Below are 14,489 nucleotides of genomic sequence, written 5' to 3' on the forward strand. Positions count from 1 at the left end.
TGATGATCAGTACTCACATGAAGAGGTGAGAGCATAGCATCCTTCCATAAAAATTTTATCACTATTTTTAATTTTTTGGAATCTAGATTGAATCTTCAATCCACATAAATTTTTGAGGATTTTTCTGATTTGAGAAGGGATGTGAAAACATCCCTTCTTTGGTTGCACGTGTGCAGACTAGGGTGCTGATCGATGTATCATGGATAAGAGTCCTTCTACTTGAAGGTACTCTTATCTCTGATAATCAGATCAGATATGCCTTTTGGATAAGGCATGTCCCTCTCTTTTGGCATCCCTCTGGTGGCTATAAATAGGCTGGGGTGCTGGGTATCTGATGAATCTAAGAGGGGTTTCCAATTTGTCTCCTATTGCTCTCCTTTCTTTCTTACAACCTATCTTAGTTTTAGGACAAGGCTTTGGGATTTAAGATAAAGCCTTATCTGGTTCTAACAAGGGTTGTAAGGGTCCTAAAGAAGGAGAATCAGAAGTACAGAGGAGGGTCTAAGAGGGTGAGATCAGGTTCTTGAAGAAACTTGACTGGTACGAGGCTAGTCGAGTTCTACGGGCTAGAACTCTTAAAGCAAGGTGAAGAAGGAGCGCTATCTTTGGTTCAATTTTCGTGTGGATCACCATTGGAGGGCGAACAGTTGGACACCTTGTGGAAATTAAGATTAGCACTACAAGTATTCTTCTTATCCTAATTTATATTTATTATGCTTTGATTATTATAGTCAAAAATTTCTGGGCATTAGGGCTTCCGATGCATTGGGTGTTTTGAATGAAAATTTTAAACACCTAACCCTTCTGCTGTGCCACTGGTCCAACACGAATGGATGAGAGAGAGACTTTAATCCCTTCATCATCTTATGATCGAACGGCCATGATGACTATCCCAATTCAATTACTAAGCTACTAAGTATTTAATCTAATATATCACATATGTAATCAATTAAAAATCATATCAATATATCTTTCACATGTCAAATATATGAACCATAACTTTGATTCTATGCATGTAAGAAAAATTTCAGCAAACCATACTAGATCCAAACTACACCCTAATTAAAATTTTTAGATCTAAAATCAATTTTAGATCTGAATAACTCATGATTTATTTTAGATCTGAAATAATTTTAGATCTAAAATAATCTTGTAATTATATTACAGCATGCATAAAAATCAGATCTAACTTTAATTGATGTTCTACATCATTCTAGGACAATCGTTCAGTATAAAGGGGTTATGCCAGGGCAACCTTATTTCAGAATGATGTGATCATCTTATTAACCTTCAGATCTAATTTCTACAAATCAGATATCAGATCTGAGGAGGTTTCATGTTCGTATCAGAACCTATGCTTTGATACCACTGTTAGAAAACTGTTACGATTTTCTATGTATAGTTCAAAACTTTTTCTAGACATCTACGCAGTAAAAATAAATAAATTAAAATAATTTTAATTTATTCATGTATTAGATCAGATCTAAAAATTATAGTAAGGATCTTGATATGAACATGTACACGTGATCTAAAATCTGAAATAGAAAAATAAACTCTTAAGAAAAATAAACAAAGATCAGATCTCTATACCTCAGATCCTGTGGATGTTCTGTGTTCTTGATCGTAGCGCGCATGCGCCCGACCTCTACTGGTATCCACACGGAGCCATCTGATTAAAGCATCAAGATCATAGGTGTGCTAGAACCTTACAGATCTCGCTCCTTATTCTTGGATCTAGATCTCTTCTTCTAGATCTTGAAGAAGGAGATCACTACACAAACTTTTTTGCAGATCCGATGGGATCTGAACTAAATCACCATGAAGAGAAGAAGAATCCTTCTTCTTCTCTTTTTCTCTCTCTTTTCTCTTCTTAGATCTAATCTCCATCAGATCTTGGTGTGGAGGATGGAGGAAGGAGGGCGTTGGGATGTGTAAGAAAGAAAGAAAGGTAGCGCATAAAAGTAATTTTCATGTCTTAAAGAAGGCATCCATATCTCACCCCAAAACTCATCTTTCTTTTTCAAATTTTTGTCACACACCCTCTTATTCTTTATGCCCCATTAGAGATAAAAATCTGATTGTTGGTGCAAAAATTTGCTTGCGTCGGAGAAGCTGGAGTCGGGGAAGCCGCGGTCGCCGCCGGGACCTGCAAGGGAAGTCTAAACCGGAGGTGGGGTTGCTCCGGCAAGACCCTCCGACGCTCAAGTCAGTTCTCTGCCTCAACAAGAATGGAGTGCTCGAACGGAGATTTTAGCAGAGTTTTGAGATAGGAAAAATGAGCTTAAAGAATAACGTATCTGGGTCCTCCTTTTATAGGCGGAGGAGGCAACGGATTGATGGCGACATTTGTAACCATATGGTAGTGGGCCGACCATGGTCAGGAGAATTGATTGCGAAAGATAGTGGGGTAGACCCATGGCTATCGTCATAGTCCACCACGTAGGGCCCGTTGCAGGTAGTGGAGCGACGTCCGTTGCCGCTAGTTGTCAGCGAGTAGTGGGATCGTGCAGCACCTGCCACAGGGAGCGGGCAGAATCGTGACCGTTGACACAGCCTGTCAGAGAGTAATGGGTCCGCCGCAGGGGGTGACGGAGCCGCGTGGAATCCGCTACAGGAAGTGGAACAGGATCATGGTTGTTATTGTGATCCGCCAGGGGGCGCGGAACTGTTGATCGAGGCTCGGCAGTGGTCGGAGTTCGGCCTTTGCAGGAGTCCGGGAGGGGTCCTCCTTTCGGTTGAGGTCGTGGGTGGAGTCCGGCTCCAGCAGCTGATACTGAGGTCGGAGCCCGGCTCCCGTAGGAGTCCGGGCGGAGCCGTTCTGCTGTCGATGGAGGAGCCCGGCTCCCGTAGGAGTCCGGGCGGAGCCGTTCTGCTGTCGATGGAGGAGCCCGGCTCCCGTAGGAGTCCGGGCGGAGCCGTTCTGCTGTCGATGGAGGAGCCCGGCTCTCATAGGAGTCCGAGCGGAGCCGTTCTGCTGTCGATGGAGGAGCCTGGCTCCCGTAGGAGTCCGGGCGGAGCCGTTCTGCTGTCGATGGAGGAGCCCAGCTCCCGTAGGAATCCGGGCGGAGCCGTTCTGCTGTCGATGGAGGAGCTCGGCTCCCGTAGGAGTCCGGGCGGAGCCGTTCTGCTGTCGATGGAGGAGCCCGGCTCTCGTAGGAATCCGGGCAGAGCCGTTCTGCTGTCGATGGAGGAGCCCAGCTCCCGTAGGAGTCCGGGCGGAGCCATTCTGCTGTCGATGGAGGAGCCCGACTCCCGTAGGAGTCTGGGCGGAGCCGTTCTGCTGTCGATGGAGGAGCCCGGCTCCCGTAGGAGTCCGGGCAGAGCCATTCTGCTGTCGATGGAGGAGCCCAGCTACTCGAAGTCGATTCCGTCAAGGGTTTCAGCTGTGGGTATTTTATACCCAACACTGATCTTATCAAATAGAAAATATATGGCATGTAATAAAGAAATGATATAAGTGGTGCGCCAAAAGAAATCAAGAAGATCTTTCACACACAAAAATAGTGCATGTCCTCTTTCTCCAATTTTTTTATCACACAAAAAAAATACTTCTATGCCCAATATAAGAGATTTTATCCTATTTTGAATGAAATTCAAATAAAAAAAAATCTGGATGAAAAAGAATTCCAAAAAAGATGGGGTGCCAACTATTGGCACCCCCTCTCCTTTCACGCACGCAAAGAAAAAAGGATGAAAAAAAAAATACCCCACTTCTCCTTTTGACATAATTTATAGAGAGAGAGTTCTAGAGGGCTTGGGCTCTCTTAGTCATAGTTTATTTGGTTCATGTAAAGCCTCAATCGGGTTCAAATCGAGTCCGAAACGACCAGAACTCGAAAAAACTGTCAAGCCTGATCCAATCAGGCTTGAAATTCAAATCTGATTTGGATAATTGAACCCAATTAATATTAAATTAAATTAAATATAATTAAGTTAAATTTAATTTAATTTACTTAAAATTTAATTTATAATTTAATTAGTCTCAAAAAAAATTATAACACTTGTAATTAAGTCCTTACGCAAACAATTAGCAGCTGCCAAAACTATAATGCTTACAAATTAGTAGTTTTCAATATTCAAACTATCAATCCAATTGATAATGCAAATATAATCTAAGCCATTGATCAGATCAAGCTTTTTTTGTATGTGAACCCTCAGGTTATATTCTGTCTGGTAGTGAGACATACCATGATCTCCATCACAGTATCATCGAAACTCTTTTTGATGGGCTGAAATGATTCCAACTCACCTCAACAAAGATCGTTGATCTGAAAATGATCTTAGTGAGTTCTCACAATCCACCAGTGACATCTAGCAACATGTAGTGGCAACCTAGCAGAATAAAAAAGTGAACCCCTAAGTGTAGTTATCGTGTGATATAATCCCTTTATCGAGAGTCCCGACTTGACGAAGATCATGGAGAACTCGTCAAACTCCATCATCAGTTAGATACTAGATTAGTTCGATTGGAGTTCATTTGTAAATTTTGTGAAAACTCTTTTTCAGTATTCATACTTACTTTGATCAAAGATTTTTCTGAACTCAGTCTTACAAATCGCATAAGACTTCTCCTTTTCTACCAAGATCGATAGATTCCATCTAGATGTATCCTACTCCAAATAGCGAATCTGAACCTACAAAGCCAACATACACAGCAAGGACCCATATGGCTAGGGACCAAAAAAATGTGCAGTCAAACTATATAGCCTCGCTATGAATAGCCAGCACACCATAGGTCAAAGAATCAGTCACACTACTATAGTATCGAGAAAATCACTGATGAGTGAGTAGATATCCAAGTGGTTTCTCATGTTAGTCACGCTCAGTGCAAGTTGTTCTCTAACAACCACCTGCACTCTCACCTCAGTGTCTCTATACCACAGACTCGAGACTCATCTGTCCTAAAGGGAGATGATCCGTGCACTAATCTCGAATGGATTGATTACTATCCTCTGTGACGATCTTTTGATTGAAAGTATTTAGAAATTAACCACTAATGATGTATGTCTTAAATTCTCAACACTTTGAGAATATATAAAATTATCTTTGTTAATTTTTAGGATAAATCATGGACACATAAATATGATTGATTATTAAGACTGCCCAACAAGTACAAAACATATCCTAGAAAAAAATATGTGTCAGCCAAGATTGGCTTCTAAGGCACACATCCAACAACAACAAACTATAGTATTTTAGTTAAATCATATCCTTTAATCCTATATGGTCATACCTGAATAATACTATCCTTGTGGATAGCACAATAAGATAGCACTACCAAATATGCCATAAGCATCACTAGGTCAACTTCATATCAATCACTATAGCAAGCCTTGTGGATAGCACAACAAGCTTACTGTAGTTTTTGATATACTCTATTGACTTAGTATAAGCTAAATACCATTAGCTTTATTATACACCAAGACAGTATTAAGTCAGTCCCCATAGCAAGCCTTATGGATAGCACAACAAGCCTACTATGATTTTTGACATAATAGTGACTTAGCATGAAAGAAGGCATGGGTAGTGTTCTTAACACTTCGCCATTAAGACTTAATATAATTTAACCAAGGGACTTAGGTCTCAAACACATCCTAAACATATACATGCATTAAATGCTATGTAAAATCAAAATCCTAACTATCAGCATGTAAGAGCAAATCAAGGAAAACAAATAGTTATGGACTTTTGAAAAAATTATCCAAGCCACAGGATGATCTTTGGGTCTAATCCTAGGTACATCATAGATTGAACCACCTTATGGTCAATCTTAATGTGCCTATGCTCTCCAAATACCTGATAAACCCATCTTCATCACCATGAAGTCTACCATGAATGCTTGATCTTTATTTGAAAATAGAATGAAACAATTTCAATCTATTCTCAAATAATTTTTTTCTATAATTTTACACCATTATGTAAAAATCTCAATCAATAGTTGAAAATATAGAAAAGAGAGGTATAGCTGATAATATAATGCATCAGAGACGTCCAGCCCCTATTGCAACTCTTGCAGATGCATTAATATAATCAACTAGCATGTAAGAATTCATACATATATCCATCACATAGATGTTCCATAGTCCATAACAAATCAACATAACATTTCATAACAATTATAAAATATTATAACAAATAACTCATGTTATTTCAATTGCGATATCATTCAAACATATGTCAATAATGATGTTCAAAATTATGAGCATAGTGCAGGGACCAGATCTAGGGTTTCAGGGTTAGATCTTGAAACTTTTTCAAGATCATGCAGCGGAAGACTAAAATAAATCAAAATTTATTTTATAAAATTAAAAAATCCCTAGATCTAAGATTTTATTACATGATTATTATATGACATTAAATTAAAAATTAAAATATATAGAAAATGAACTACATGTTGATCATATCAACATGTTTCTATGCTACATCTAATGTATGTAATAAACAATAGATCAGATCTATTACCTTGCAAGTTAGACATTCTAACCTTACTGATCTGGGCTTGAGGATGATGTTGTGAGCTGCACATGTGTCCGACCTCTAGGAGTCATCCACACGAGCCCACGAATCTCGATCAGAAGTTCTGCTTTAAAAAATCAGCACAGTATGCTAGTACTGCACTGATCCTTCTTCGATGGTTGATCAGGTGCCTCCTTCTTCTTGATTTGGACTCTTCCAAAGATGAGAAGTAGGAGGACAAGTTTTAGATTTGAGATGCTCTTAGAAAACTCGAGATGGAGGAAGGGAAGAGATGAACACAACAACCCTAGAAGAAGACCCTCTTCTTCTTCTCTTTGCTCTCTCTAGACACCCTATCTTGTGTCTATTATATCTTCATGGCCCAACCTTTTTTCTCTCTGATTTTTGGACACCCCCAAGGTTTCTCTTTGATCTATTTTTTAAAAAAAATTTATAAAAATATTCATTTTATATAGAGAGATATGATAGAGTCCTTGTCTAGGTCAAATACCTAGTCAAGGTTTATCCAAACATGGCAAGATAAGGGGCGCCCAACTCTTGGGCGCCCTCTCCTTCTTTTTGTGAATGGACCAACAGCAAAGGGAACCTATCAAGTGCAATAAAATCCACAAAAATTTTTAAAAAAATTTGGGTAAAATTGATGCAAAAAAAAAAGAGTTTTGGATTTCTAAAACTCTATCTCATAGAATTTGAAATCCAAACTTATTCCTACTTTGATTTGATCTACAACCATCTTCCATGTAAGAAAGAAGAGAGGAAACCTTTTGGGCATGGTGAAGACCTGGGAGAGGATTTTTGTCACACAAAATAAGAGGAAATTCGCATGGAATAAGAGAGAGGGCGTGGGGGGCTTATGTGGTGCAAGGTAGAATCCTAGTCTTACTAGGATTCTATCTTATAACTTGTTTTAATTTAGTTTCTCAAACCAAATCAAACCAAAATTAGATTAAATCAATTAAAATAGGTCTTAACTCAATTAAAAATTTAATTTAATTAGATTAAATTAGATTTAAATCTATTTTAATTTTTTAATCAAATTAAAAATTAGGTTGACCCAAGTCCTAATTGAACAAGGACTAGTTTTTTGTTGCACTTGGCTTATTCAATAAACCAATTGAACTTGATCCAATCAAGTCTAAACTAAATCTAATTAAATCATATTCAATTAAACTTAATCTCAGTCCATTGGCTTAATCAAATTAAGCCAATTAACAATCAAATTGCTAATCGATCCTTCTGCAACACTTGCACTAGGTTAAATATCAATCGTATTGATCATTTAAACCTAGAACGATTCTTAATCATTGATCAACCATCCGATCGGATCATGAACTCTAATGTATGTGACCTCATAGGTCTGAACCTATGTTGATAGCATAAAAATAAATTTTTATACCAATCGAAGTGACCATCTAGCAATGGTACCCGACGGTCGGATAGGTCGAATGTGAAGGAACCAGATCTAGGGTTTCAGGGTTAGATCTTGAAAGTTTTTCAAGATCATACAGCGGAAGACTAAAATAAATTAAAATTTATTTTTTAAAATCAAAGAATCTCTAGATCTAAGATCCTATTACATGATTATTACATAGCATTAAATCAAAAATTAAAATATATATATACAGCATGAACTACATGTTGATCATATCAACATTTTTCTATACTACATCTAATGTATGTATTAAACAATAGATCAGATCTATTACCTTGCAAGTTAGACGTTCTAACCTCACTGATCCAGGCTTGAGGATGATGTTGTAAGCCGCACATACGTCCGGCCTCTAGGAGTCATCTACACGAGCCCACGAATCTCGATCAGAAGTCTTGCTTTAGGAAATTAGCACAGTATGCTAGTACTGCGATGATCCTTCTTTGATGGTTGATCAGGTTCCTTCTTCTTCTTGATTTGGACTCTTCTAAAGATGAAAAGTAGAAAGAGGAGTTTCAGATCTAAGATGCTCTCAGAAAACTCAAGATGGAGGGAGAAAAGATATGAAAACAAACAACCCTAGAAGAAGACCCTCTTTTTCTTCTCGTTTCTCTCTCTAGACATCCTATCTTGTGTCTATTATATCTCCACGACCCAAAGGTCTTTCTCTCTAATTTTTGGATGGCCCAAAGGTCTCTCAAATTTCTATCTTCATCAAAAATTTTATGAAGAAACTCATTTTATACAGAGAGATATGATAGAGTCCTTATCTAGGTCAAATACCTAGTCAAGGCTTATCCAAACATGGCAAGATAAGGGGCGCCCAACTCTTGAGCATCTCCTCCTTATTTTTATGCATGGATCATCAGAAAAAGGTGCACAATATGTACCCTAAAATTTATGAAAATTTCAAAAAAAATTTGGATAAATTCGGTGCAAAATTGAAAGAGTTTTGGATTTCTAAAACTCTATCTCATAGAATTCGAAATCCAAACTTATTCCTCTTTGATTTGATCCAAACCACCTTCCATGTAAGAAAGAAGAGAGGAAACCTTTTATGAACGTGGGAGAGACCTGAGGGAGGGCTTTTGTCACACAAAGTAAGAGGAGATTGACGTTGAATGAGAGAGAGGGCATGGGGAAGGCTTATGTGGCGCAAGGTGGAATCCTAGTCTTACTAAGATTCTATCTTATGACTTGTTTTAATTTGATTTCTCAAACCAAATCAAATCAAAATTAGATCAACCTAATTAAAATAGGTCTTAATCTAATTAAGAACCTAATTTAATCAGATTAAATTAGATTTAAATCTAATTTAATTTTCTAATCAAATTAGAAATTAGATTGACCCAAGTCCTAGTTGAACTAGGACTAGTTTTTTCCTTGCACTTGGCTTATCCAATAAACCAATTGGACTTGATCCAATCGAATCCAAACTAAATCTAATTAAATCATATTTAATTAGACTTAATCTTAGCCCATTGACTTAATCAAATTAAGCCAATTAGCAATCAAATTGCTAATCGATCCTCTTGCAACACTTGCACTAGGTTAAATGTCAATCGTATTGATCATTTAACCCTAGAACGATTCTTAATCGTTGATCAACCATCTGATTGGATCATGAACTCTAATGTATGTTACCCCATAGATCTAAACCTAAGTCAGTAGCACAGGAATAAATTTTTGTACCAATCAATGTGACCATCTAGCAATGGTACCCGACGATCGGATAGGTCGAATGTGTAGAAAAACATCCTTAGAACCCATACGGATATAGTTTTCATATAATTCATCCCCTTGACCAAAATGATCATAGGACACCCCAGAGTTCAACTGTCAACTCTGATCAGGTTGTCCATATTGTATTTCAAAATATCAAATCCATCTGATGGATTACCCTGGCCAAGGTTTTGCTAAATTGAAATACAGCGACTCATTCTTCTCCAACTCTTGGAGTGGTCAATCCCATCTCAATCACACTGACTTCGCAAGTACTTGACTGTGCCCAGAAGCCTTCCATCTCTGAATTAGAAATTCAGTTAGTCCAGTACCAAAGCACAGTGAGTTGCTTGCAAGTCACTGAGGCGATCTCAGGTCTAAGGGATACTTATACCTATATCCCATCAGAGACATTCTCGACAGCAGAATACTCTAGAGTTGATCACGTTCAATGATGATGTACCAGTACATCTCACCTGTATGTCATACCAGTGTCTTCACACTCTTTGGTTAAGAGGACAACCAACCCATATGGCCTACAGCGACCTATGCTCGATAGAAGCTGTCGTCCTTATTAACAACCTATCATTTGATCGTGAACTGTTTTAAGGACTAATCGATAAATCCTTTCTTTATCAAATCTAAATAGTCCTAAGGACTTCATCATAACAACGGAGTTCATTTGAAGATGAAAGCTTATGATGAAAATACCAAATATATTTTATTTATTAACAAATCAATTACAATACTTGGTTGCTCAACCGTCAACAGCTTGACGATTGGCTTTTTGGGACACATTTCTCAACAACTCCCACTTGTCCTAAAGCCACTCGGCATAGTATCTAATACCCATCTTCGACTTGTGGTTGTCGAACTCCTTTATCGCTAGGGCTTTAGTGAAGGGGTCGGCCAAGTTCTCCTTTCTGTCGATCTTCTGAAGGTCGACGTCACCTCGATCCATGATCTCCCGGACCAGGTGGAAGCGGCGCAAGATATGCTTCGCTGCTGATGTGCTTTGGGTTCCTTCGCTTGAGCTATGACACCAGTGCTATCGCAGTAGAGCAGGATCGGACCATCGAGGGAGGGTGCTACTCCGAGCTCGTTGATAAATTTTCTCAGCCACACAGCTTCCTTCGCGGCATCCGATGTTGCGATGTACTCCGCTTCACAAACAGAGTCTGCCACAATATGTTGCTTGGAACTCTTCCAGCAGATGGCTCCACCATTCAGAGTAAAGATATAACCCGACACGCTCCTGCTGTCATCATGGTCAGATTGAAAGCTAGAGTCTGTGAACCCCACAATTTTTAGACCTGACTTGCCATAAACCAACCATTGGTCCTTAGTATTTCTCAAATACTTAAGGATGGCTTTAACCACTTTCCAGTGATTTTCTCTAGGATCAGATTGGTATCTACTCACTACTCCTAGTGAGTATGCCACATCTGGTCTTGTACATGTCATGGCGTACATGATAGATCCCACAGCTGAAGCATATGGGACTCTACTCATACGCTCTCTCTCTTCAGGAGTTGTCGGACAATCCTTCTTAGAGAGAGAAATTTCATGGCCTATCGGTAGATAGCCCTTCTTAGAATTCTCCATGCTGAACCTCTTAAGCACAGTATCTATGTACATGGACTGGGATAACCCAAGCATCTTTTTAGATCTATCCATATAGATCTTCATCCCTAGGATGTAGGATGCTTCATCCAAGTCCTTCATGGAGAACTGTGATGACAACCAAACTTTTATTCCCTATAGTGCGGGGATGTCATTCCCGATTAAGAGAATATCATCCACGTATAAGATAAGGAATACCACAACTGGACCATTTGCCCATTTATAGATGCAGGGCTCTTCTCCATTCTTAATGAAGCCATACATTTTGATCACCTTATCAAAATGCATGTTCCAACTCCGAGAAGCTTGCTTCAATCCATAAATGGATCTCTAAAGTTTGCACACCTTGGACTCATCTGTGGATGTAAACCCCTCAGGTTGTATCATATACACCTCTTCGGTCAGCTCTCCATTCAGGAAAGCTGTCTTTACATCCATCTGCCAGATCTCATAATCCAGATGGGCAGCTATTGCAAGCATTATTTGAATGGATTTGAGCATTGCCACAGAAGAAAATGTCTCATCATAGTCAATACCATAACGTTGATGATACCCCTTGGCGACCAGATGAGCTTTACAGGTCTCCACCTTTCCGTCTGCACCCCTCTTCCTTTTGAAGACCCATTTACACCCAATGGGTTTAACCCCTTCAGGTGGGTCAACCAATGTCCATACATCATTGACCTTCATGGACTCCATTTAGGATTTCATTGGTTCAAGCCATTTCTCGGAATCAGGTCTCTGCATTGCATCCATATAGGTGATCGGATCCTCACTATTCTCATCAAGTTCGATGGGATCACCATCCCGAACCAAGAAACTGTAGTATCTGTCCGACTGACGTAGTACTTTACCGGATCGCCTTAATGGTGTAGGTACATTGGGCTCCAGATCTGATCTAATCATATCCGACTCAGGTTCAGCTATTGGTGTCGATCTTTCTACCTGTTGAACTTCATCAAGTTCAACCTTAGAGGCAACGGTTCCTTCACCAAGGAACTCTTTTTCTAAAAAAATTGCCTTAAGGCTGACGAACACCTTTTGTTCATCAGCATGGTAGAAAAAATATCTTTTTGTCTCTTTGGGGTACCCTATGAATGAGTATTTGTCAGACCTAGGTCTAAGTTTGTCTGTGACTAATCGTTTGACATAGGTCGGGCACCCCCAGACTCTAAGGTGTGAAAGTGCTGGCTTACGTCCTGTCCATATCTCATATGGAGTCTTAATTACAGACTTACTTGAAACCCTATTTAACAGATAACAGGCCGATTCGAGTGCATATCCCCAGAAGGATATCGGCAAGCTAGCAAAACCCATCATGGATCGGACCATATCTTACAGAGTCCGATTCCTCCTTTCAGACACACCATTATGCTGTGGTGTTCCTGGAGGAGTCCATTGGGAGAGAATCCCATTCTCTCCTAGATATGTGAGAAACTCACTAGAAAGGTATTCTCCTTCTCGATCAGATCGAAGAGTTTTAATACTCTTTCCAGTTTGTTTTTCTACTTCACTTAGGAATCGTTTGAACATTTCAAATGAATCCGACTTATGTTTCATCAGATAGACATATCCATCTCGGGATAGGTCATCCATGAAAGTTATGAAGTAGAAATATCCACCTCTAGCACTGGTGCTCATGGGCCCGCATACATCAGTATGTACTAGGCCCAAGAGCTCAGTAGCTCTCTCACCTTTTTCAGTAAAAGGTGACTTGGTCATTTTACCAAGAAGACAGGACTCACAGGTTTGAAGTGATTCACAATCACTGACTTCGAGGATTCCCTCTTGAGTCAACCTGTTTATTCTGTTCTTGTTTATATGACCTAGCCTACAGTGCCATAAGTAGATATCTGACACACTATCTAATCTAGGATGTTTGCCAGTTGAATAGACTCTTATCGGGCTTGATCTTTCTAGTTTGGCTCTGCACTGATGTCCCAGCCTGAACATGCACCTTCTTCTCTTTCTTCTTCTTGTTCTTCTTCCCTTTCTCAAAGGGTCGAGAACCAGAAGACGAACCTCCCACTAAGTTCACCGACTCCTTGAGGAGTTGGTGATCCTTCTCAAAGTTCTGAAGCAACCCCAGTAACCCGTGGTAGTTTACTTCAGGCTTTGTCATTCTATAATGAGTGAGGAATGAGAGATAAGACTTGGGCAGCGAGTTCAGTATTGCATCTTTCCCAAGCTGCTCATGCAAGGAAAAGCCGAGCTTACTCAATCGTTCCATCAGCTCGATCATGTACAATACATGATCAATGACAGAGGCACCATCCTGCATTTTGACGTTGAAGATGGCACAACTAGTCTTGTGCCTCTCCACATCATCGGGTGTGCCAAAGGCATCCTCCAACACTTGAAGCATGTCCTTTGGCTGAGCCATCTCGAATCTGTGACTGAACTCGTCGCTCATGACAGCCAGCATGATACAGCGCATCGTGGTCCGATCACTGAGCCACTTCTGGTAAGTGTCTCTAACTGTTCCACGTGCATTGACAGCTGGCTCTTCAGGTGCAGGATCCATTATCACATATAGGATCCGTTCATGCTCCAGGACTATCTTCAACTTTCGGTACCAGCTACCGAAGTTGGGTCCCACCAACTTATCATTGTCCAACAATGATCGGAGCGATAGGGAAGTGGCCATATTTGCACAAAGGAGAACCATAACCTAATTAGTAATTGATTCATTAAACCTAAAGATTTGGACTTTAATCAAAAGGTTTCTCCCATTATTTTATTCGAATTGGTAGCCTCTACCTCCAATTCGAGGAATTACCCTAATTCCTTAGTGGATACTAGAATCCACTTAGACTGCACACAAGCCCAACTTTGGTTGGCCAACCCATGTACATCTAAGGGTAGGTTCATAACCAATTATTTCTCTAAATAATTTTTAGTAATTTTAATTTTGCCCCAAAAATCTAATCAGTAGGCTTTGGCCTCCACTGTAAGGATCCGGTTAGGTCCAACCATTAATATGATCATACTTGGTGTATCTAACCAACAAATGATTAAGCCCAACTTTGGTTGGCTCACCTAACCACCATTAGAGAGACACTTCCAAGTCATCATATGATGAGTGATAATTCCATTAGTCAATAAGCACCAGGCCTTTGGGTCTGCAATGATTATTGAGTTAATGGACTCATTATCAAACACCTTAATGGGAGGCTATAACTCAGTTACCTCCATAACTTTGTCATTTTAAGGACCTAATGATTTTAGAAGATTTAAA

This window comes from Elaeis guineensis, chromosome 14 (genome assembly GCF_000442705.2).
Source record: "Elaeis guineensis isolate ETL-2024a chromosome 14, EG11, whole genome shotgun sequence".
NCBI classification, from domain to species: domain Eukaryota; kingdom Viridiplantae; phylum Streptophyta; class Magnoliopsida; order Arecales; family Arecaceae; genus Elaeis; species Elaeis guineensis.